This window comes from Athene noctua, chromosome 4, assembly GCF_965140245.1.
Source record: "Athene noctua chromosome 4, bAthNoc1.hap1.1, whole genome shotgun sequence".
Classification (NCBI taxonomy): Eukaryota; Metazoa; Chordata; class Aves; order Strigiformes; family Strigidae; genus Athene; species Athene noctua.
Genome location: NC_134040.1, coordinates 31,815,438 through 31,839,159, shown reverse-complemented (window position 1 = coordinate 31,839,159; position 23,722 = coordinate 31,815,438). Strand labels below are relative to the sequence as shown.

General features: G+C 39.2%; 1 protein-coding gene across 7 annotated transcripts in view; it reads right to left on the bottom strand.

Annotated features, from left to right (window-relative positions):
• CRACD (capping protein inhibiting regulator of actin dynamics) overlaps positions 1-23,722 on the bottom strand; it is a 166,907-nt gene that overhangs the window by 102,682 nt on the left and 40,503 nt on the right. For 2 of the 7 annotated variants that reach the window (XM_074904850.1, XM_074904851.1), the window contains exon 2: positions 6,456-6,703. The exons of the other annotated variants lie outside the window; for them this stretch is intronic. The gene's annotated coding sequence lies outside the window, so the exon portion shown is untranslated. The remainder of the gene's footprint in view (positions 1-6,455; positions 6,704-23,722) is intronic. 7 annotated transcript variants of the gene reach the window in all.

Genomic DNA, 23,722 nt, shown 5'->3' with positions numbered 1-23,722 from the left:
AATACCAACACTCACGTCACTGTTTGCTGCCCAGCTTCTCTTTCACTGAACCTCTGTGCTATGCTTCCCAAGTCTGCTACTGCACAGACCATGCTTTGTTTGCCTGCCTAAAGAAACCTCTCATGCCAGCTGACATATAGAGAGCCCCTTCTCTCCTGGAAGTCCATAGCACATTTGATGAGAATGAAGTAGAACATTAAGGATAAAAAAGGCAGCAAAATCCTGTGTCCTAAAATGAGGATGAGGCTCACAGAATTAGTTCCCAAATAAAATATGCAGATCTATTTTGCTGCTCAGAGAGATCAGTGCTTTGGGGAAAATCATAATCCACTAAAGAGGCTCAGTGCTGAACACAGGGAATACAGCACAGTTTAGAACAACTATCAAGAGAAGCTGTAAAGGAACCTGTCACCAAGATAGATACATTTATAAAATGCATCTCAGGAGACAGATTTATGTAAATTCAAAGTGTCAGATTTGAAACAAGTGTCAGATCTGAACAGAAGCCCAGCACAAGAGTCAAAGAGATATTTGTTCCTCTGCCTATTTATTGTTTTAGATTTGTTGGTACTGAAATGAATTGCAGAGCTCCCACCAGAGCAGAACTGGGTGAAAGCTCGAAGGCAGTTTAAGACATAGTAACCAGGATCAAAGCATCACATTTAGAGAGACGAAATGATTGCCGCTTGCCTAAACCCATCTGTGGGTGTAGCCTTGCAAGCAAATGAACGCTGGCCAAGAAAGCAGAGGGGAAATGGAGAATGTTTAGGATTTATTTAGTTGCTGGCCATGATTGATTTATGACACCTTTTATATAAGCCCAGGAATTTTAAGGACAGAGCTACAGAAAGGTATAATCTTTATTTGTCTATTTCTGTATTTAAGAAAAAGAGCCCTGCATTTTGTATCTATTTAAATACCCAGTTAATTATTGCTACACAATGTCCCTAGACAAATGCACACCCATTTAGATGATTTTTTTTGTTCATAATGTTCCATTTAAGCAGCAGTCATTTCCATTCAGTCTCAGCCTAAACAGTTTCACTGGAAGAAAGCCCAATTAAACAGATTTTCTTATTAAGCATGCCCCAATTAAGTGATGTACATCACTATCGGCTCAGTTTCTATGTGACTTTTACATACTGACCAGAGTACAGGGAACATTTTACATTGTTTTTAAGCTTGTCGATTCTTGTGCAAAGAAAGTACATTTCTACATCAATTTTAACAAAACAACATCAAAGGTACGAAATCTAATATAAATGGGAAGACTTCTACTGCAGTCCTCTGTGGACTTTTGGGAAGAAACTACCCATCTTCCTTTTAAGCAGTTTATTGAAACAAGTATCTGAAGAGAAACTGACTTCTCCATCCCGGCGCTCTCAATAGGACATCTCTATCAAGGAGAGAAGAGGCTCTGCTTTCCCTGGGCGTCTGGAAATCAACTCTGCAACTCACCCAGCGATCCAGTATTACATAATACTTTTTTAATATTAAATTTAATTAAACTTAATTAATTACATTATTTTTTTTTCCTGTGGGGAAAAGAGATTCAACAACAGCCCCATAGTAATTTCTTAAGGTTACATTTCTGGCACTTGGCAAGGAATCTGATACAAGTATTGGACATGTGTCTTATTTTTACAAGATGATTACACTTCAAATCAACAGCCCTTGTGCATTTTATTAGATTAGACACTAGTTCATCTGGGGTAATAAAATTTTTAAAAAATGCTGAAAAGACAAATTAATTAAAAGCTGTCACATGCATTAAAGAGGCTTTAGGTGCGTGCTGAGCATTACTCCATACTGATCATAAGCCCTTATGTGTTGTTTCAGTACCAAACATTACTTTCTAAACCCACTGCAGTCAAACAACTGGCATCATTTTGCAATCCACGTCATTTTTATTTTATAAAAAACAGGCACTGGAAATTCTCTATCAGTTACCCCATAAAACAATCTTCTGACTTGATTTTTCTGTCAACTGCAAGTAACATGGTGCTGGGGGAGGAAAACCTGACTGTCACTTTGAACTACCACTGTTTTCTGAAGGGGGTAATAGTTTCCAATTTAACATCATTATGTTACTACATTAGTCCACTTTTCCCATTTTATTATAACAGTTCAAGCTTTAACTCCAAACATTATTCCCCAGTTTGAAAAGATGCAGGCCTTGTGCCAAAAAGTTAAATGAATTACTTTTGTACCATCAGAGATTGAAACACAGCCATCTGGTCCACCAAAATCGCTCAGAATTTTTCAGTATTCTTTAAATGGCACATGCTGAGAAAAATCCTGGTCCAACTGAAGGAAGTGGCACAACTCCCACTAATTTATATGAAGCCAGGATTTCATCCAACATATCCTAGTGAGAAAATTTTGCATTTATGGACTATGCACAGATTTTGTACTGGCTGTAACTGTGTTGGTTGGGTGAGAGATTTTTTTCCTTTCTACAGAAACAATAAAATCAACATTGCAATCTGTGAAGAAATATTCAAGGTGGACAGAAACAAACACTGTCAAGCAGCATGTTTTCTTACTGGTGTTTGCATAGCAGGAGATGGAGAATTATTCACCTGAAGGTACAGTGAAAGGAATACACATTTTTTATTTTTGCAAAACACTAAGAAAAATCTTTTCCTGGTGTAATATAATATCTCATTGAATCTCAGCAATGCGTAAATGTCTGGTTTCCTGAACTGGACAATAGCATACCACCCTTCTGGTAATATGTTTCATTTAAAATGTACACACAGACACCCACACACCACCAAAGCATCACAGTCTATGAAAGCAAGAAACACTCTGCTAAAGAGTAATGCTTGCAGTTGTTTCAGGTCATTTAATTTGGCTTTATTTATAGAGAAAATGCTCTGACTCAGATATCAAAAAAGGTTATGTGAGCAATGGTTTCACATGCAGTGCCACCATTTCCAGAGACTTTACCCTGTGCTTCAATGCAAGGTAACAAAGTCAGGCAGCCAAGCTACCACAAAATTATTTTTGTGGTATTGCAATAAACAGATGAAGACAGAAACCTGTGCTTTCCTCAGTCAGTTGTGGTTTATTGGCCAAATATATAGGCTATTTAAAGATCATTTATTTTACTGTTTGTACTAGAAATAAGGTAGCAGCTGCTTATATGTATATAAGCATTTTGAAGTATATATATACAAGTGTGATTGTGTTGTAAATAAGGTTACTCTGAATATTTCTAGATGTAAATCAATTCTATTTTCCACTACTGGCAGGATTAGATTTCTGACATCGGTGAAATCCAAAGATGCTAAGTTTAACTTGGTGATTTGAGAATGATTCATAATGAAACCCTTCTTTTTTCACCACAGTGGGATGCCATCTATTTTATTCTGTTTTATTCTGAAGATAGACATTAAGAATGTACCCACGATGCGTGGTAATAACAGTCAGATTTAGTAAGCCTCACAGATAATGATATGTCAGCTATGCTCTGGAGGAGGTGGAGAGGCTAAAACTTGTGGCCACAGGATTTCACATCTATGGCAGAAGTATGATGTGAAACAGCTTCTTTTGACACTGCCAGTTTCTAAAGGAAGAGATCAGTGAGTTTTTCAGAGAAGAGAAAAATAAATATCAGGTCTTTATGAATCAAAGAACTACTGAATAATAATTTCCCTCAAGGAAAAAAAAATGAATGCTGAGTTTTGAGGAGTAACCTGACTTTTCCTCACAATATTTTTTCTTTAAATAAAGATCTCTAGTTCCTGTTGTAGGTCAAAAATTCCAGACATGAATTTAACATAGCGCCATGGGTCCATAGGCATTGGTGGAGTGTCTCGTAATGAATATGCCTACTGTTTCCTAGCAAGTATAAAAATGTGGAATATCTGTATGTCATCAGCAAACACATAAAGCTGTTAATTATACTAATTGTCTGTTATCATGTTTTAAATATTTTTATTTAGGACTTTCATGCACGAGGATTAAACATGTATTGTAATTTTTATTTCATTGCTAAAGATTAAAACCAAATGAATTTTCCCCAATAAGCCAGCTAAAGCCTGGCTCAAGCTGTTTGTCTTAAGGGAAAAATTTGAAACTGAGTTAGACAGATATTTCCGTAAACTTGTTAATTAAAATAGCCAACAGTTATTTTTTCTGGCTAGTTTTACATTTTAGCAGCATCGTATTTCTCTTCAGGTAGCTGTCTTCACATATCTTAGGTGATGTTTATGGTACTACAAAATTCAGCCTGTAATCACGCAAATTAACGGTTTCCAGTTTTTCTTCCCTCAATAACTCCTTCTTATAAGTAAACACGACATTCCTTTCTTAGGATCTGAAGTTCTACATATTAATGCATACTATATTAGACCAGTTTCCTATGCTTAATCAAGATATACAAGAATATCTTCTCATGTAAAATATATGGCAATCCTGAATAATTTAAAAAGGCTCAAATGCTTCGCTCTCTTTGATATCTAGATATTCCCTGTCAGAGGAAAATAAAAATAATACCTCTTCCCCTCTTTGAAATGAAAAAAAAAAAAATCTTTGTGAAACCTCAATTTTATTTAGATCACGTACAAGCAATTTAAAGGGGAGAAGGAAGGGGGAGCTGTGCACACATGTGATTATTCCCAAAACAAACATTACGCTCCCAGAATTCTAAAATAGGAGAGACCTTTAGTAATGATCCAGCCACATTAGGACAAATATACAGATAATGTTACCCTGAAATCACACAGTAGCAGGAAAATTAACATGTATTTAAATTAGTGCTTGATTTAAAATAGTATAATTTTTCTTTTTACAGCATTGCACAGTATTCTATCCACAGTTTCATGGTTTTCATTTAAATCTCAATTTCTAATTTTCTTCCATCTACTGCTACAATTTTTCATAACTGAAGATCATTAGTATTTTAAAGGAGCTAATCATTTGAGACGTATTACACTTGTAAGAATATTTTTCAAAATAATTTCGTTTTTGGAAAGTTAATAACCATCATCCTCCCACCCAAAAAACTTCAGCCCCTGAAGAGTTGAGAACTACTTTAAGGAAGAGATTTAAGTAATTTTTAAATACTGTCACCTTCAAATCCATTTTCCTTACTCTTCATTTTATTTGCAAATTAAAACGGCAAAACAAGATTGAAGCCGATTTGGTTCCAATTAGTTCTTTACCAAGATGAAGCAACAAAAATCTAGTTGAGAATCATTATGAAACAGAAGTGCAAGTGATCAGGGCTGTTGTGCCATGGGGCATCACATACTGCTTCATTTTAGTTTTTTCCTGTAGATGGTGGACTGTTTGAAGCATTATGTTAACAAGATCAGTTAAACTGTACTCTTTAGAAGTAATGTTTTTGAGGCACCAGTGTAAGAGAATTATCTGTATTATTCATTTTTCTAAGTGGGAGATTGCTTTTAATAATTCCCTGTTTATATCAGCCTTCTGTCCTTCACATGGTGATCTAAAGAGAGCTGCAATGTCCATATAACATTCAGGAAAGTTAGAGAATAAACTAGAATAAGCATGAATAAATGGCTGTTAAATTAAACATTTAATTAGAGTTTTAAAAAGCAGAAAACAAAAATATTGTTACTGGCTTGGAAAAAAAAAAAAAAGGCAGATTTATTCCTAGATGTACTGACAGAGTACTCTGAATTATGGGTGGTTTGTTTTGAAATAGAAACTCTTAGAAGAATCAGCATCTGACATCTAAGCAACATTAAAATTCAGTTTAAGGGCAAGAAACTGGGCAAGCATTGCTTGGTGACAAGGTGGGTCCATACAACCTTCAAGACCAATCACAGTGTTATCTGCGTAAGACTTTAGATTGTTGTATCATAACATGCCTTGGAGAAAAAAAAACAACAAAACCCTTCATATACCTGTTGACAGTCAGCGGAGACTTCTGAAGGAAAAGGAAATATTCAGAAAAGGAGAAATACAGAGAAAGGAAAGATCACACAGACCTCACAGGTCTGAATCTTCCTGCAACACATGCTAGTTGGTAGGCTGTCCACATCCATTACATTGTGGCTTCTAGGACTGGAGGGTACCTGAAAACCTGAACCACATTTCTACTTCATTATGATAAATGTCTACAAGGAAGTTTGGTGCCGTGCCAGTCAGAACGGTACCCAGCATCAACAACACCTGCACGTATCGTTAACTTCAATGGTAAAGGCACGTACACATGACTTCCATTCAGGTCACTAACAGACCTGGCCAAAGTCAGAGTTGCTGTTCCAACAGCACTTCCAGAATTGTAAGAAAAATCCTGTGTACAAGCAGAAGTAAAGGTCATTTATTTGTTACTACTTTCAACCTAATATTTTTAAGTATTTCAGCATTAAATGTTCCCAGGCAAACACAGCCTGGATTACCACACCATTTAAATCTTGTCTCTGAGCGGCAGTCTTGCACACCCTGCTGATCCTGGAGCTCCTCTCCCACCTTACCCACTGTCAGCCAGCTGACGGAATGCAGGCAGAACATCACAGGGGTTCCCACCAGCTCCCAGCTCTGCAGGTGCTGACCCCATCACCCAGCAAGGCAGAAGTCAAAATTTGCCAAGAACAGGCTCTTGTGTCACCTGCTGGGATAATAATCCAAGGGGAGCCGTAAGAGGCAGCTCCTGGGCTAGTCTGCTCCAGCTGGGTTGGCTCTCAACAGGTTCCCACAGGCTTTTGGAAAATTGCCCTTTCTCCTGGAAAAAAAAAAAAAAAAAGAGTGTGCTAATTCTTAAAAACCCTACAGGATGTTGTCCCACCTAGTGGGAGCACCACTGTCGTCCCCTCTGCCTCCCAGGCAAAAGAAGAGAACTTGCTATAAAGATACATAGTGGGTTTCTAGTACAGCTTGTAAAAGTTTTTTAAATATCCTGAAAAACAGATGTGGGACGGATTCCACAAGTGGTTTAAACAAAAACACGCTGAGATCTAAAAGCTTAGAAGAGCCTTTTCTGGAAAGGAAAAATATTAAATAATGCTTTAATAATTAAAGATGCTTACTACATCTTAACTGTTATCGTGTGCAAATAATAACTTGTTATCTATTAAATTATGTTAAGCAGATGTAATTGGAGAGGGAACCTGCAGTATAAAAAGATAAACCTTCTATCTTTAATGCAGTAATTATTTCATTTTTACTGGCTAGAAGCCAGATGCATTCTCATGTTTATTATGAATTCCAGTTAAAAAGATCTTATTTAGTTACATGAGCTAGTAATATTTGCCTGTTCCAAGTTTTCATAAATTTTATCAGTCCTGCTGAAAATCCAAGACCAAAACTTTGTCAGTTCTGTGAAAGTAATAAAGAGGTAAATTTAAAGTGTAACTGACTCCAGTCTCTCATGTTCACCTCCCAGCCTGTATCCAATGCCAACCGCATTACCTGTATGGCTGCACTCTCAGAGAATGGGAACTAGGTATTTTCCCCGCCCCCCATTTCATCTGGTTCTAACTTCTGCTTTCCAAAAACCATAAAACCTCCATAGTTGTTTATGTCTGAAAGACAAAACTAGTAGCTGTTTTTAAGTCAAAATCTCACTATCCATTCTACCTATAACAGTGGAGCTGGAACATCACTGACTTCAACTGCTAATATCATGCACAGCCTGAACACAAAGAAATTCTATGTCCAGTTCAAATCTTTTTGGACAGTTTCAATTTAGTTGCTGTGTTCTTCAAAACCTACACAGCCTTTTTATTTAAGAGACAATCTTAGGAACATCCAAAAAACTGATAAATTTTGGAATTTTGCAAAGCAAGTCCTTAATGGTCTGTCTTAGCCTCCCAGAATGACAACATGGCAGATAGAGACACTCTTTCCTCAGATGCTCAAAGGTATGCCAGGTCTCTGATACAATCCTCCAACATAAGAAATCTTTCCCAAAAAAGCAAGAATACAGCCTTTTGAATCCAGTCTTTCAGTTCTAAAAGGCCCCCAATCAAAAAGCTACATTAAAGAATATTAAGCTTACTTAAGTTTACCTTAACAGTTGAAATGTTAAATGCAATTTCATCGCTCAGTTCCCAGGATTGCCTGACATCTTAACTAAAGCAAATTAATCAAAACCAACCACTTTTGTTAGAAGATGCTATGAAAGTTCAAGCACTTACTATCATATACTAACAAAAGTAGTAAGTACTTCTCCTCAAGACAAGATTGATCCAAACTGACCAAAGGGATATTCCATATTATATAATGTCTGCTTAGCAGTAAAAGCTAAGAGAAAGGGGGGGGGGGGGGGGCATTTGTAATTACGATTGTCTTCTGGAGCAATCGCTAAACGTACTGAAGCCCTGCTTCCCAGGAAGTGGCTGGGCATCATCTGTTGATGGAAAGCAGAGAATAAATCTTTTATTTTCCTTTGCTTCTGCATGCTGCCTTTGCTTTTGCTTTATTAAACGGCATTTATCTTGACCCATGAGGTTTTCTTCATCTTCTTTTCTCCCTGCCCTGTCCAGTTGAGGAGGGGAACAATAACATGGCTTGGTGGGCTCCTAGCATCTAACCAGGGTCAACCCACAACAGCCTTTTTTGGCACCCAGCATTGGGGCATGAGAAATTCAAGATAAGGATAGTAATTGGGAGAGCTAATGGGCAAAACATGGACTGAACACAGCTAGAGAGTGAAAAGTGGAATGATCATGGGAAATTTCTGTTGTAATTGTGGTGAAGGGGTGGATTATGTGTAAATTGTCTCCTTTTGTTCAGTGTTGTGATGATGTTATTTTGATTTTGATATGGACAATTTTTTTTTGTTGATGTGAGTGAAGTTTGTGAAAATCGTGAAGATTGTGATGAATGTGGATTTTAATGGAAATTCTTAAATATGTGATTCACAGAGGCAAGGGGTGGAATGTATTGGGTTTGCATGGCAAGGTTTTGGTAGCAGCGGGCTACAGGGGTGGCTGCTAGAAGCTTCCTCCCTGCCTGATAGAGCCAATACCAGCTCCAAGACAGACCTGCTGCTGGCCAAGGACAAGACCATCAGCAATGATGGTAGCACCTCTGTGACAACATATTTAAGAAAGGGGAAAAAAACCTTTGTGAGATCAATTGCAGCCAGAAAGGGAAATGAGAACATGTGAGAGAAACACCTCTGCAGGCACCAAGGCCAGTGAAGGAAGAGGGGGAGGAGGTGCTCCAGGCTCAGAGCAGATGTTCCCCTGCAGCCCGCGGTGCAGCTCATGGTGAGGCAGCTGTGCCCTGCAGCCCACGGGGGTTAATGGTGGAGCAGATCTCCACCTGCAGCCTGCGAGTAACCCCACATCAGAGCAGGGGGATGCTGCTGGAGCAGGCTCCCGGCAGGACCTGTGGACCCGTGGAGGGAGGAGGCCATGCTGGAGCAGGTTTCCTCGCAGGACTTGTGACCCCGCAGGGGACCCACCTGGAACAGTTCATGAAGAACTGCAGCCCATGGGAAAGACTCACTGGAGAAGTTCGTGATGAATTGACCGCAATCTCCATTCCCCGTCCCCCTGCACCACTGGTGGGGAGGAGGTAGAGAAAACAGGGATTAAAATTAAACCCAGGAAGAAGGGAGGGGTGGGAGGAAGGTCGTTTTAAGACTTGGTTTTATTTCTCATTATCCTAATCTGATTTTGATTGGTAATAAATTAAACTAATTTCCCCAGGTTGAGTCGTTTTGCCTGTGACTATAATTGGCGAGTAATCCCTCCCTGTCCTTGTCTCAACCCGTGAGCCTTTCGTTATATTTTCTGTCCCCTGCCCAACTGAGGAGGGGGAGGGATAGAGCAGCTTTGGTTGGTACCTGGCATCCAGCTTGGGTCAACCCACCACAGGAGGAGCAATGGAGAAGCAAGGAGCTCTGCGTTCAAGGAAAGCATGGAAAACAAAAATAATCGCTATCTCTACAGCTCTGACTGCTAATGACATCCAGAAATGTGCTGGTAGAGCAGAAGTACTGAGAATTGTCTAATGTTTAAATAGAACCCCAGGATCTATGCAGGAATTGGGGGGAAGTTAATCTTAGTCCTTTAAGCAAACATTACAGCAGTTGCAGCGCATCTGAACCACTGAGCTAAGGAACTGGGGGGCCATTCCTGCAGTGCTGGTAACATAATGTTCAGTTCCAGAAGAGCACGCAGCAGGCATTTTATGATGGAGATGAGGTATGGCTCTTCATGCAAAAGCTCAGGGAAAAAAATGCTTTTCTGCTTGCTCTTTTTGATTGGCATTCCAAACATAATACATGCTTTGTGCGAGAGCCACGGAGGGTTGAGAAGGCACCTGGACATAGAAGAGACTTGCACTTGGATGGAAAATCCGCTTCAATTTATAGGACAAGCATGGATAATCCAAGCCTAATGTTTTTTGTGAAGAGCTAAATTCTTGGCGAGCTGCTCCCAACTCAGTGTCCCAGAATGCAAGGCAGTGCACCGATCTGAGAAACCATGAACCAGAATAGAGCGGTTTGCCCTGGAAATACAGTGATTCGGAAAGGCAACCTGCCAATATTAATGGTACATTTTGTAGGCTGACAGCAATGCCCAGCTGCAGGTCAAAATCAACAAAGATGAACATTTGACAGCTCACTTCATCCAGAGCCAAGGGCAAATGCAGAATGGATCCATCACTTTGGCCTGTATTCCAAAAGCCAAATGGCTTCCAGGAAAGAGGAGGCCTTCACGTATTAAACATGACAGACCGACATCAGCAAAAGACAGTCACATTAAGCCTGACATTATGATCCCAAGGTGTGGAACACTGTCAGCTCTCTCAGTGACAGAACCCCCCCACCAGGGACAGCTTTGTCATGGCAGAGCATGTAAAGACCTTGTGCTGCTTCCAACAGGAACATGTTTTCTAGAAGTGACAGCTATTCAAGCTATGATGAACAAAGTATTATATATTTTAAAAAGGCTAGTCTACTAGATGGGGGGAAGACATTGATAGAAAAAATAAATTGACCAAAGCAAACTCAGTAAGAGCCTGATAGCACAGAAATCTTAAAACCTGTGAGACCTTGTCATCACCAGAGCACAGACTTTCCCAGGACTGGGCTGTCAGGAGGCATTGGAACTTCTAACTCCAAACAAAATCCACTGAATCTCTCTGGTCTCCAAAGCACACCCTGGCAACTGGCTGGCTATAAGGAGCTCAGTTCTCCAGAGCTGTGTTTGCAGACTTGTGAAGGACCTAGTGGGTTGCAACTGCTACATTAGGCAGGTTTTCCAGTAGTGGGAGAGATTGTGGGCTGGACCTGTTCCTCTCTAGTTGCAACAAGAGCAACTCAGGGGCAGGTGGGGCTTCACACTACTCTGGGATGGGAAAAGAAAAGAGAGGAACAGGAGAAGAATGGCACCCTGGGCAAGATTTTCCAGAAAATTTGGTAATTTAGCTCCTGCAAGCAGGAATACAAGGTCATTCAAAGACTGTCACCAAGTAGGATCTGCAGATAGGCTTTGCTAGGGCCTCCAACTAGTCTCCCAACAACTTACCATAATTAGATTATAGAAGACACTAACTTAGCCCAACAGCACAACTTGCCTGGCTGTGTGAATTGTATCTCCCTTTTGAGTCAGAATTCTTTAACTGAATACAGACTTTTGGGGGAAAGAAAAAGCAATGTCAACTGTTCGTGAGCATGTACCTTCAAATCAGGACTTTGGAATATTGTCTGATAGATTGTTTTGTTTATATTCTGTGTTTTGTTTATATTCTGCATTTGCTACAAATAAAGGATAGTTTGTTTAAGCTGAATAGATCTCTGGGCATCTAACTCTCCCACAGCAGACATGTGATCTCTGATGAAAACAACTCACTGCTTATGAAGAGGGAGAAACAGCAACACACAGCAATATTCAGCAAGATGATCTGAAATTATATGAAGCTTATGGTCTGGAAAAGGACTCTCATGTCCTGACTGTACCACTGACTGCCTAATGATATTGGGCAGGTCTTATTTTTATGTTATACTCTCTCATTTGTACTGATGGTTATGCAGATATAAGTATTCATGATTAAATATTCCCACTCATGATAATACACTAAAGACACATTACCTATCACTTACATAACACCAGAATTATTTTTTTTAAGTGGATTGTGTAATATAAAGGATTAACATCATTCAAAACAGAAAGTATATGCGGTACAACAGCAGCTAGAGGCAGACTGATCAAATGCTGCTTCTTCTGGCTAAGTGCCATTATAACACAGTTACCACCAAGTAAACTGGGTTTAATGGAAAGTGCATGAGGCAACTGCTATGAAAGACTGAAAATCTACTTGCTCTGCTAAAATAGATGTCTAAATAATAACAATAATAACAATCATAATAAATCAATGAAACATTTAAACTGGTTGTTTTGAACTGCCACTGATGCCACTAAATATTCAGCTGTAGAAATAGGGTTTGGTTAATAAAACATTATAAATTGACTGCTCCCCTCACATTGTGTGTGGTTATTTCAACATCGTTCCTCTCTGCCAGAGCAGCCGGCAGCTCTGTGCCCATGTCTCACTGGAACTTCAGGAATTTTGGCTGGCAGAGAGCATTACAGTGAACAAGGCTCTATAACCTCTCTGAATTATTCCACTTTCTAGCAAAAGCTTTGCACTCAGCCACCTTTATTTTTGTCGCAGTTGCTAGGATGCCTTGGCGACAGACACTAGAAATATCTAAGATTTGGAGACAAAGCTGAAGGCAGGAGTAATCCATGCCAGTCCAAAACGGCAGGCGGGAGGCTCATACCACAGATCCCTGCACCAGCGCAGATCCTCTGCAGTGACACAAGTGCTACCCAGGGTAGAGAAAATCCTCTTGCTGCCACATCAGCCTCTTTGCATCTTACCTGCCTCTCCAGCTGGACACAAAGAACAGATCACAGCCTCCCACCACTGGGGAGAGAGAAAAATGCCTCCCTTAATTTGGGCACCCACCCCAGCCAAGTGTGAGGAGCACTGGATCTGCCCTGTAGGCAGTTCCCCTCCTCACTGGCAGTCACTGTACCAAAGCAGATACTGCACCTTTACTGCTCAGGACTGTGCTTGCTGCAGCTGCAAAAAGTGCCTCCTGCATAGGTTGTTGCGACCAGACACCGCAAGTCTTTACAGAGGAGCAGAGGTGGCCAGAATCTGCTTCCAAACACTACAGTGATGCTTCCTTGGTGAAGCTCATACAGATACTGGCAGAGACTGTGCTAGAAACAAAGCACAAATGATGTATGCATTTGTTTAAAACGCACATACAAAGAGAGCTCTTTCTTCAAAATGTTGCTTATAGACTTCTGCATTTTAAAAGGCAATCACACCGAGGCAATTATTTAGAATAAAATATAATTTTTCAGGGTGATAAATTAAAATAGTTTCATTAAGTATTAAACATCTGTTCTGAATGAACTGCCCCTTATTTACATAAAATCTGTGTGTCATTCTACAAAATGAATGCTTTCTGTGCTAACAGTGCTGTGAAGGAAGAGCTTTGTCGCATTGGATTCATGCAACCAACCCTACTTGCTTTACTTTCTTATTGAAAAAAGTTTCATTGCCAGACTGACTGTAGTAGGAAAATTACAATGTAGTGCTACACCATAGTTAAAAATTCTTTTGGCCTCTAATGTTTGATGTAAAAATTGTTCTGAGCATAAAAGAACAGATGCTGACAGCCATAGCAATTCTCAATGTTCATGCCAGTGAGCCATATTTACTTGAAAAGGCTATTCATAATATGAATAGTGCTTCATCTGAAGAGAACTCTATTATACAAGCTGGTATATATTTGCAGCAGAAGGGACCCCCCCCACACCCCCATTGATTTTTTTTTTTTCTTTATCCAGCTTTACTTGTTTTGCAACCTCTTTCTGTTACATTAGCTGTTTCACTGCTCTAAATACTTCTTGTTTACACATGTTGCCCAAAACAACAAACACTAAGCAATTCATAATATAAATGGGGAGCTATATTAGCAGACTGGTATAAGAATCCACAAAATGTAAAGTTTTTGAAGATAAAATTCTAAGAAATCTGATCTGTACATCCTTCTATGATCTAGTTTTCTCCCTAAATGCATCCACAGTTGCTGATCCCCCATGCCTAGCGACTGGCACACCAGTTGTAGCACTAGTGTAGATAGACCACTGAAGCCTTGACACAGCATTTTCAGTCGTCGTATTCAGCTAGACTAGACAGCAACAAGAAAAATATCAGATTTGCCCAATCTACAAAGAAAAGAAACATTTCAAAGTACTTCTCATTAGAGGATATATTCTGCACTCAGTGCAAAGTAGGACCTTACTCTATTACCCAGCTATGCCAGCTGCATCTTAGACACAGAGAGCATTCCTCCTGACCATGTCTGTGCTGCCTATGCTCCGAGCAGAAACAGCCATGCAACACTTCTGGCATGACTCAGACCCTGACAACAGACTGGTTCCGATCATAGCGTACACAGGTAGCAGTCCAGCCAAGTTCCCCACCCAGGCAGCAGAAGAAGGTTCACCCCCTTGCTGAAAGAAAGAGGGAACATTCCTGTTACACTAACAGTGAAAACGTCCTGCAACCCTGTATTGCATCACCTGGAAATCTGCATAGGTGGCCATGGAGTAAACCAGCTGGGCTTGGTCATCACCGACATGCATGCACTGGTTTACAGAAGTTTCAGTGGTTTAGGAGGGTAGCTCCAAGCCTTGTCTGCTCCAGCATCCCTTCCCCAGCCAAAGCAGAATGAATCCTCCTGTTTCCCATGGTCAAATACCAGAGCAAAAGGTCCTTTTTTCCTGCGCAGCCCTTGGAGCTGCATCTGCAAACTTCCACTTATGAGTGAGAGTGCTGCACAAGACTCATGGCTAAAACAATGGCTGAAAAGGGGCTCTTGGATATGAAAGACTAACAACTTCATAAAGCCTCTGACTAAAGACAGCTGAGACAGGATTAAAACACATGTTTAAAAGAAAGCAGTGTCATGTTGAGGTGACATTTTCAAAGAGAGTCACATATATGAACTGAGATGAAATGTATATAATATTTAAAATTCACACATGAAGACTTCCTCTCTTATTCAATTTCCTTCTTCCATATGAAACTTTTCTTAGCAGTTGCTACAAACCTTCTGACATGTATAAGGTAAATTATAGAATTAGGTTTTACATCATAGTATCCAGAAAAGAAAAAACCTCATCTTTAAAATTAAAGTTGAGAATTTATGTCCTAAATAACTATTGGTTAACAGGCTCCTGAATTAACCATAAGTGTACTCTCAGGCTGGGTCCATTTCTTCTGCTTCCTGAGTGTAAGAATTGCTGCAAGATCTGACATGCACAGAATAACCTAATTAAATCTTTGTTTCTCTGTACCTATTGAGGATTTTCATCCTACTCCTTATGTAAGTACACGGGAAGACTTATTAGAAGAACTTTCCCCAAGAGAAGTAAAGTTGTTTTCAAAAACTATTATTTTCTTGCATTTTTATGTCTGTTTCACTGCACATAAAAGATGCAACATCAATGTTTTGATTTTAAGAAGATTTCATTAGAAATTGGTCTTAAAATTTGGTTAAGAGCAACACATCATGGGTCTAGTTCATTCCATCATATGTATAGTATCTGTTTTGATACAGGTATGATGAAAGAAGGAACTAAGAGGCGAATTACAGTATCAGCTCTAAAATACTGCTATAGCACCATGTGGCTCTATTAAAAAACTTTTTAAAAGCTAGAAACTTCCACATGTGCCGAAGCACGTTACCGCTAGAATAATACTTGACAGAAATTTAATTTGCAATATAGGTATTGCCTTACTGTGTCCCTACTGAAGGTTGGTAGCTTGGCAATCAGCAACACAAAAGCAATTTTCTTTTCCTACTCTCATTCTCATCCTACTCTTAAAACGTGACTACCAATACTCAAACTAACCATACTGCAATCAAGGCTGCAAAAAGCCCAATTACATTTATCTTTAAAGTACCTGGTTCATGATAAATTACTTCAGTTGCATACATGGTGAAAATTATGCAAATATCAACCCTAACATGAGGACACTCCCTCTTCTCTATCACATAAGCGTGCATTTTCACCTGAACTCTGAGATACCATATCCACTGCAAAACAGACAGCATGTTTCCTTTTTTAAAGTTACTTTTGTGGAAGAATAGTCATTTCAGCCTATTAATCTGTACCTGAACGTAATATTTTAAAAAGAATTGTCTTGTATTCATCTGGACAGAAAACTGACAATACTGGTAAATTGTTGAGTAAGGCTGATCTCCTTTTAAAAAGCTTAGGCAAACACAAGGTTTGAACAACCTAATTGCGCACCAAGAGCAAACCAATTGTTTTTATACTGTACATGCTTCATGCCTGTACCAATATCCTACTCAAGTCTGCAGTTTGTATAAGAGGCACAGTGATTTTTTCCTTGGGGTCACAGAATACATTTATGTAGATTCCAGCTTGTCATACAGTGCACAGTCTCATGCCTCAGAGTGACGTGACTTACTGTTGTCTAGCATAGCACAATAGCTGCTTTCAACACCGAAACTGGTTTCTGACACTAAATATATTGTCAACTCCATTTGCAAACAGCCAACTTGAAATGATCGCTGTGGATGGAAATCATGTGTAGTTTGTCACATCTAATCTGTAATATGCACAGCAAATCACTTAAGCACAAAAAACATCATACAAAATAGTATGATGCAAGGCACAGTCCACTGAATCTCCCCACCATTCTGAAAGCTCTTCGTTTGCAATGGGCACCTGTGCTTCTGCGACTCTGCTTGTTTGTCCTCTTGCATCATTCTCATACCTTTGTCTTTCTGTTTCCTCTTTGTAGAGACAAAGTCAGCTTGAGGTCAGCATAACTAAAACTGACTTCTTGCTCTCAGGCATATCACTGTGACCTCTTATTTATTTTAGACAGCAAATATAACATCTTTTTGGAACTGTCATAACTAAGTCATCACTTCTTGGAAGTCCTAGCAAGGATCAGATCCCTCTTCATCTACAAACCCAGAAATCTTAGCTGAGTCAAGCCTTGTTACCTTCCATACCAACCAGAGAAACCTGTGTGTTTTCCTGGCCCAGCATAATGCAGTTCCAGCCTTACTGCTATTAGTGGCTGTGCTGGTACTTTTGGACACCACCAGAACAAATTTGTCATGGATATTAAACATGTGCATGCACAGGCATAGACAAACATATAACCCAATATGAAAGAACATCTTCGGGATCCTCTCTGCTTCTACATACGTCTTCAAGAGAAATTTATTCCCATGGACTCCAGTTATACACCACCAACATACCACTTTGGTTGGTCTAGAAGCACAAACGATGTAATCAAACTGCTGAGTTACCAGATGTAGTAGTACAGGTGTTGCTGCATACATTTTCACAGATAATCAAGCAGAAGAACAAAGTGGTTAACTGCTTAGCCTAAACTTACACAAGTTTGTGAAAGCCAAGACTACAAAAATAGGTATTCGACTCTAACCCACAGTTCTGCATTTGTCAGTCTTTGGTCACAGCCAACCTGGTAGCCCTCCTTAATGTTCTAAGCCATTGGCCATCCCCCACTGGGCATTAAGTCACTTGCATTGCTTTTCTTGAATCAACACATAGATAAGTTTTGTCTGCATGAAAAGGAAAAATATAATGAACAGTTTAATTTTGGTGTAACCTAAATCAGTTACAAAACAACTTCAATAAGTTGAGCTAAAACAGAAATAAAAAATATTCATGATACCTTTCAATTAAATCAGCTTTAAAATATCTTCTCAGCAAACTGTCACTGGCTTTTCTGAAAGCCTTTTTCTAAAGCAGAAAATATTCTTCAGAGTGCTTTAGCAATGAGTAGTTGCAGAAAAAAAAATACAACTCTTGCCTGAGACAGCAGACCTATTTCATGTGATAACCGTTTCACTTTTCCCTTTCTTAACGAGAATTTAGCTTTTCAAGAAGCCCACAGCTATCAGGAGATCTACATCTCACTATTAAAACCCTAAATATTCTTCCTGGTTACATTAATGATAAGAAAGAAGAAGGGCAATATTTAGAAAACAGCTCTTTATGCACACACACACACAAGCACAGGAGTCCAGCTCTTCTGTTAATAGTATATAGTAGCATTCTACACCATTTTGTATTTTCTAATGCTCTGGAAAACTCTCTCCTTGACTGCAGATGTTAACAACCTCCACAATTACTCTTCCTTACTCCAATACCTGAACCACCACCTCTTGCTAAAAGGAGATCTGCCAGTTCAGGGAGAGCAGAGCACTGCCTTAGAAGTGTGTAACCCAAAGAAGAATTGCTGAATGCTTTTCAGTAACAATGAGCACTGTAATGCAGGCACACAGTGTGCGCAGATCCCCTATGCCAATGAAATGCCCACTGCTTTCAGTCCAGAGGAGATTAGTTACAAAAAGGACATATGTGCTTATGCTCCTAAAAGTAAATGGCTGTTTCTGGGGTAAACTTTCCACACAAGAGGAAAGACTGCCATTTTGCAATTAATATCAGCCTGCATACAAACATGAAAGCCACCTCCAATGACTCAGAGAGGACATGCAAATGAGAGAGAGGTTATGACCAGGAGGCTGGAGAGCCTGGCTATGGGGAACAGGGCATCCCTCACACTGCCTCAGCCAACTCGCCCAGCCATCAGATAAGCAGAGAAAGGTTCTCTTTTTTGGATAGATCAGGACAGCCCATTGTATTTGCTGTATTTGCTCTGGAGAACACAGGTCTCTGATCAAAAGTGTTTTAATCTGTCAGTGTGAATTACATGGGTCCAAATTCCTCCACCTCCTGATGTAGTTTTTAAATAGATCCAATACTTCAGACAATTAGCAGAGTGCTACCCCAAAAATGTCTACATACCCTTTAAGATCAGTCACCCATGATCAGGGATGGTACAATTCCAGCCAGCTGTGAACCAAGCAATGTGTGCCCCACTTAGCACAGCACCCGCAGGGAAGCCCAGATCCTCAGGAACACTCTAAACAAGTCATGCAATTTTTGGACTGGAGGATTTTTTTGGTGTCCTGCCAACTTGGAGACCAGCTAGAGTTCACATTTACCTACAGGAAACTGCAAATAATCTGAAAGGTTTAATTATAATCTTCACTAGCAATTGAATACATAGTTTATATTGCTGGGGAAAATACTCCTCTGTTGTTTCTTATTTTGCATGATGGCAATAGCTGGCATGATACTAATGCTATATTCAGCTGTTCATAGTTAAAAATGGACACAGATGTAGGAAGACTAAGCACAGAGCAAAAAGAATCTTACTTTTTAGAAAAATGGGGGAGAATCTGAATAGATACAGTCTACTTGATTTGAATGAAGTTTAGGAAACTTGGCACAAAAGGTTTTCATACATTACAAAAGAAAAAAGCTTTGAGAAACAGAGGCACCTAAACAGATGTAAATATTTATTTATTTATTTATTTTACAAGACACGGTAATAGGTGATCAGGAAACTATTCACAGAAAGTGGTGCTGACCCTTATATACGTTATCCTGACACTTATCTAAGACTATTAAAGCCAGACCTGTGTCTTGAATAGCCTGTGTTGACCAGAGAATGCCCTCCATGTCCTTCAGTTAGGAAAACTGTGTGTCAAGGACTCACTGTAAATGGCTTTATGAAAAGGAGATCCATCACAGTACGTGAGATATCAAAATGTAAAGTTAGTATCCCCTTAACAGAGATTAGAATTTATAGATAAAAAATATTATTCTCTATATTCTATATTATTTTCTACATATATTCTATAGATAGAATTTCTCTATTCTAATGTCTCCCTAGCAGACATTAGCATTTATAGAGAAAAATTACTTTTCTTAAAGCGTTCTTCTCTACTAAACTGTTATCTGATACGTACTAGTTATAAACATCAAATCACTGTAGCATGTATTAACCTACAAACCATTTCTTGTTATAATATCAAAAAGCCATGTTACCAGTGTATTAAGTATGGTCTTGATGTATTAAGTGATAGTTGAGCAAAAATACAAGCATTAGACAGATAATCAATGAGAGTTAGATTAGCCTTAGGCACTAAATACACTTTATTACACCGTCTTTTAAAGTGTTTTCATATGAAGAAAAAGAACAAATAACCTATACAGTGAAAACATTTAATTTCAAACCATGAACCAGTTTTGCATCCCCTTTAGATGTTTCTTGTGCAGAAAGAAAGAAAAAGTATCCACTATGTAAACAGATGTGTATTTTTATTGGCCTTGATGCTTACTGTGAAGTCTGCTGTGTGGCACAATGCTTATTTACACTCTAAAGCACTGGAAAGAACCCGAGTTTCACAGAGTCAGTCCCAGTGCTTCCTCCATTAGAAAAATGATTTGGTTTTAAATCAACCCATCTCCCTAGGCATAGAACAGATGTACACGTCAACAATACAAAATACTACTGAATAAGTTTGTATGGAAGAATTAATGACTGTCAATAAACATTAGTTCTTTAAATATTTAGCAAATAAAGAATATTTTGCAAGGCAAATGAGGGACTGTTATTTCTCTGTTGCTAAATAAAAAAATATTAATGATATTGAACATTATAACACTGTAATCCCAGGGAAGATGCAGAATATTAGTGTAGCTTGTAGAAGATAAAAACATGAATACCAATTATTTTTTGAGAAGACTCTATGCCAAATAAAACTAGACTGTATGAAAGAATGACAGTATGTATTGCACATTAACTTAGGCATTCCCTCATCAGAAAAAGGAAAAAAAATGAATTAGGTACAAAGTACAAGAATAACAGCTACTCAGAGAAAGAACAGAAGTACCATGCTCAGTCAGATAGAAGCAACGTATGTGGCTGACAAGAGAGAAAATGTATGTGCAGCCCTGTGCTGCTTCTCCTTTTAATCTTTTATAAACTTAACAAAGCATTTTACGGGGAGGATAAAACCTGCTGACCGGTGGAGCCGTCCCAGCAGTGGCATTCCCTCATGCTTAGCAGGGCTTTACTGCCTTTTTATCAGGGAACCGGGCCAGCAGCTGCCTGTGCCAGGACTGGGGGACCTATGCAAGGACAGAAATATATCACATATTTTAGACATATCAGATTTTTGCCATTTAAGTGAGAAAACTGTTGTGTCATTTATGGCTAAATGCATGCACTTTCCCCGTGTGTAAAATATACATTTATCAGGGGGGTCTAGGTTCAGAAGGGCAAACCAAGAAGTCACCTTGAGAATGATCTGAAGTGGCAATTTTAAAATTACCTAAATTTAAAATCACCTAAAGTGCTATTTTAAAAGCCCAGTGTCTGTGCCTGCACACTGCTTTCTCCCCAGCCTGACCACACACACCAAATTCACATGGCTATCAATGTCACAAGAAGCCCACATACTTCTCCCTCCATAAGAAGGATGAAGGAGCAGACAGAACATCCAAAATGTATAGCCTCTTGCTTGTACATCACCTTGGGCAGTGAGGTTGTCCTCCCTAAAACCTACTAACCAGCTGCAGTTCATATATTTCCTTTTAGCACTATTTTAACATAAATGACGAAGAAGACTTCCAGATCTTAGAGAAGGATAAAAAAGCCCAACAAAAATACCTAGGAGTCAGACTTCCACCCAAGTGCAAAATGCCCCTTTAATGAGGTTCATAAGGCACCTGATGAGTTAAACTAAAGGTCACAGTTGCTGACACCATCATCCATGTCTAGGATCTGTACATGCAAGCTGTCATACTTGACACCAGTATGAACTCTGATATGTGACTTATGCAAAAGTAACTGAGAAATAATAAAACACTAGCAGAATTAATTATAGGGGGAAAATAATTGCACAGCTTATGAGACATTCAAACTTCTTTAGAAAAGGATGAAAGGGTCAAAATGGAAGCTGGAAAGTGATGCTAAAATAAGTAAAGAACTGGCTAGTCTAAGTCTTCTGATATTCTTAAGTTTAGTGGCAATCTGTAAAATGCATATGACACAAACATTCTTCCTGGAAATGTCACTGACAGTGTGTAACAGTAGTGTTTTGCTTTCCTGAAGCTCAAAGTTGCCATAAGACATTAATTTCTCTTAAAATCCAAAAACTCAAAGCCAGAAAATGCAGCCCCTTAACCTATGGATTCACCACATAGCTATTTCAACATACTGGTGTGACTCCATTCCTGCTCTGAAAACCTTCATCAGAAGTCAAAAGCTGACCACAAGCTACCTGCAGCTGTTTGCAGCTGTAATAAATTATGGTGACTAATTTGCTAAATTAAGCAAGGCGGGTGCTGTAATAAACTATTGTAACTAATTTGCTAGGCTGGGCAAGGTGGGTAGGTACACTTGAATGATCTGTAAATGTTAAACAATTAAATGTAAAGTGGGCCATTCGGATTGGAACAATGTAAACGTGTCTCAGAAACCCCACCTAGAGCTGACATGTAACTGCTGCTTGAAGAAAAGCCCGCCAAAAGGATGAAATCATGAGGCTTTTAAAAAATCCAATAGGAGAAAAGTGCGCCAGGAGACCAAGGCTTCGAGACTTTCAAAAGACCCAATAGGAGGAGGACATGCACCCCAGCAACCCAAATGACCCAATGGAAAAGAGCAGGACAACTATCTGACGGGAGGAGATTGGTTAAAGACAATGGCACAAGAGTATAAAAAATGCTGCTTTTTGGAACTCGGCGTGTGTGTGGCAGAGCTGCGGCTCTCCATGCACCCAGCGCTGCTTTGCCTATTGCTTCCCACCCTAAATTGATTGAACCCAAATAAAATTATATATTTTTATAAAAAATTGGCTTTGTCTGATTATAACACAGCCATCTGCATCTGCTTCCCACTTCACAGGGGGATCTCTGGTAGTGTTTAACAAATATCAAAGGTAAACATCACTGGAATGTGATGGAGGGCAACCTTTGAACAGTAAAAGAAGAAAAGAGCTCTCTTTCTTCAGTTACCAACTCCAGAAGATTACAAGGTGCCAGCACATGGTGTAATCAGTCTGTATTTTTCTGATTTAAATCATCCAATGAAAACAGCCATTCAGCTTTTTATTCCTCATGGTTTTATTGAAACAGAAGACTGCTTCCCATCGCCATATACCAAGAGGTTAAAAAGTAAAATATATTGATATGTTTCTCAAAGAATGTCTTCATCTTCCTACCTTCCTAGGAAAAGTCTACATCAGTTATTTGCTTACCCGTCTCAGTTAAGCACTACATAATACTAATCAATGCAGTTCATCACCTGCCATGCAACATTATTAAATAGTTGATATTATATTATTATTATTATAAATTAGTGAAATTTGATAGCTTCGTTACTGACATTTAATAACTCATTGTAACAAGGAGGTTTTTCTGCAACTTTAAAAGATTATCTGGAAAAAAAGCCCAAGCCGCCTCTTTTCTGTTGACTGAGACAAACAATACACATGTCCTACAAATGTAATTAACCGTGCTTAAAAAAAAAAAAAAAAAATCACACTTGAAGTCAAGAAAGGGCATTCAACAGAAACCCAAGTGGCCTCTTTGTCTACAGACTGAGAGGTTAACAAAAACTTCTGGGCTTAAAATCACAGGAGAGAGGTGAAACTTCTAAGTGATAAGAGAACAATGGGTAATTGCAATTAATCGCTGGGAAGTGCAAAACTAGCACTGAAGTTGAAGTCCCCGAGGGTGCGAAGAGTAGAGGTAGAATTCAGCACAAGCTCCATCCATAGAGCACTGAGACCAAAAGCAAACACATACAAAGCAGCACACCTGGAGGTCAC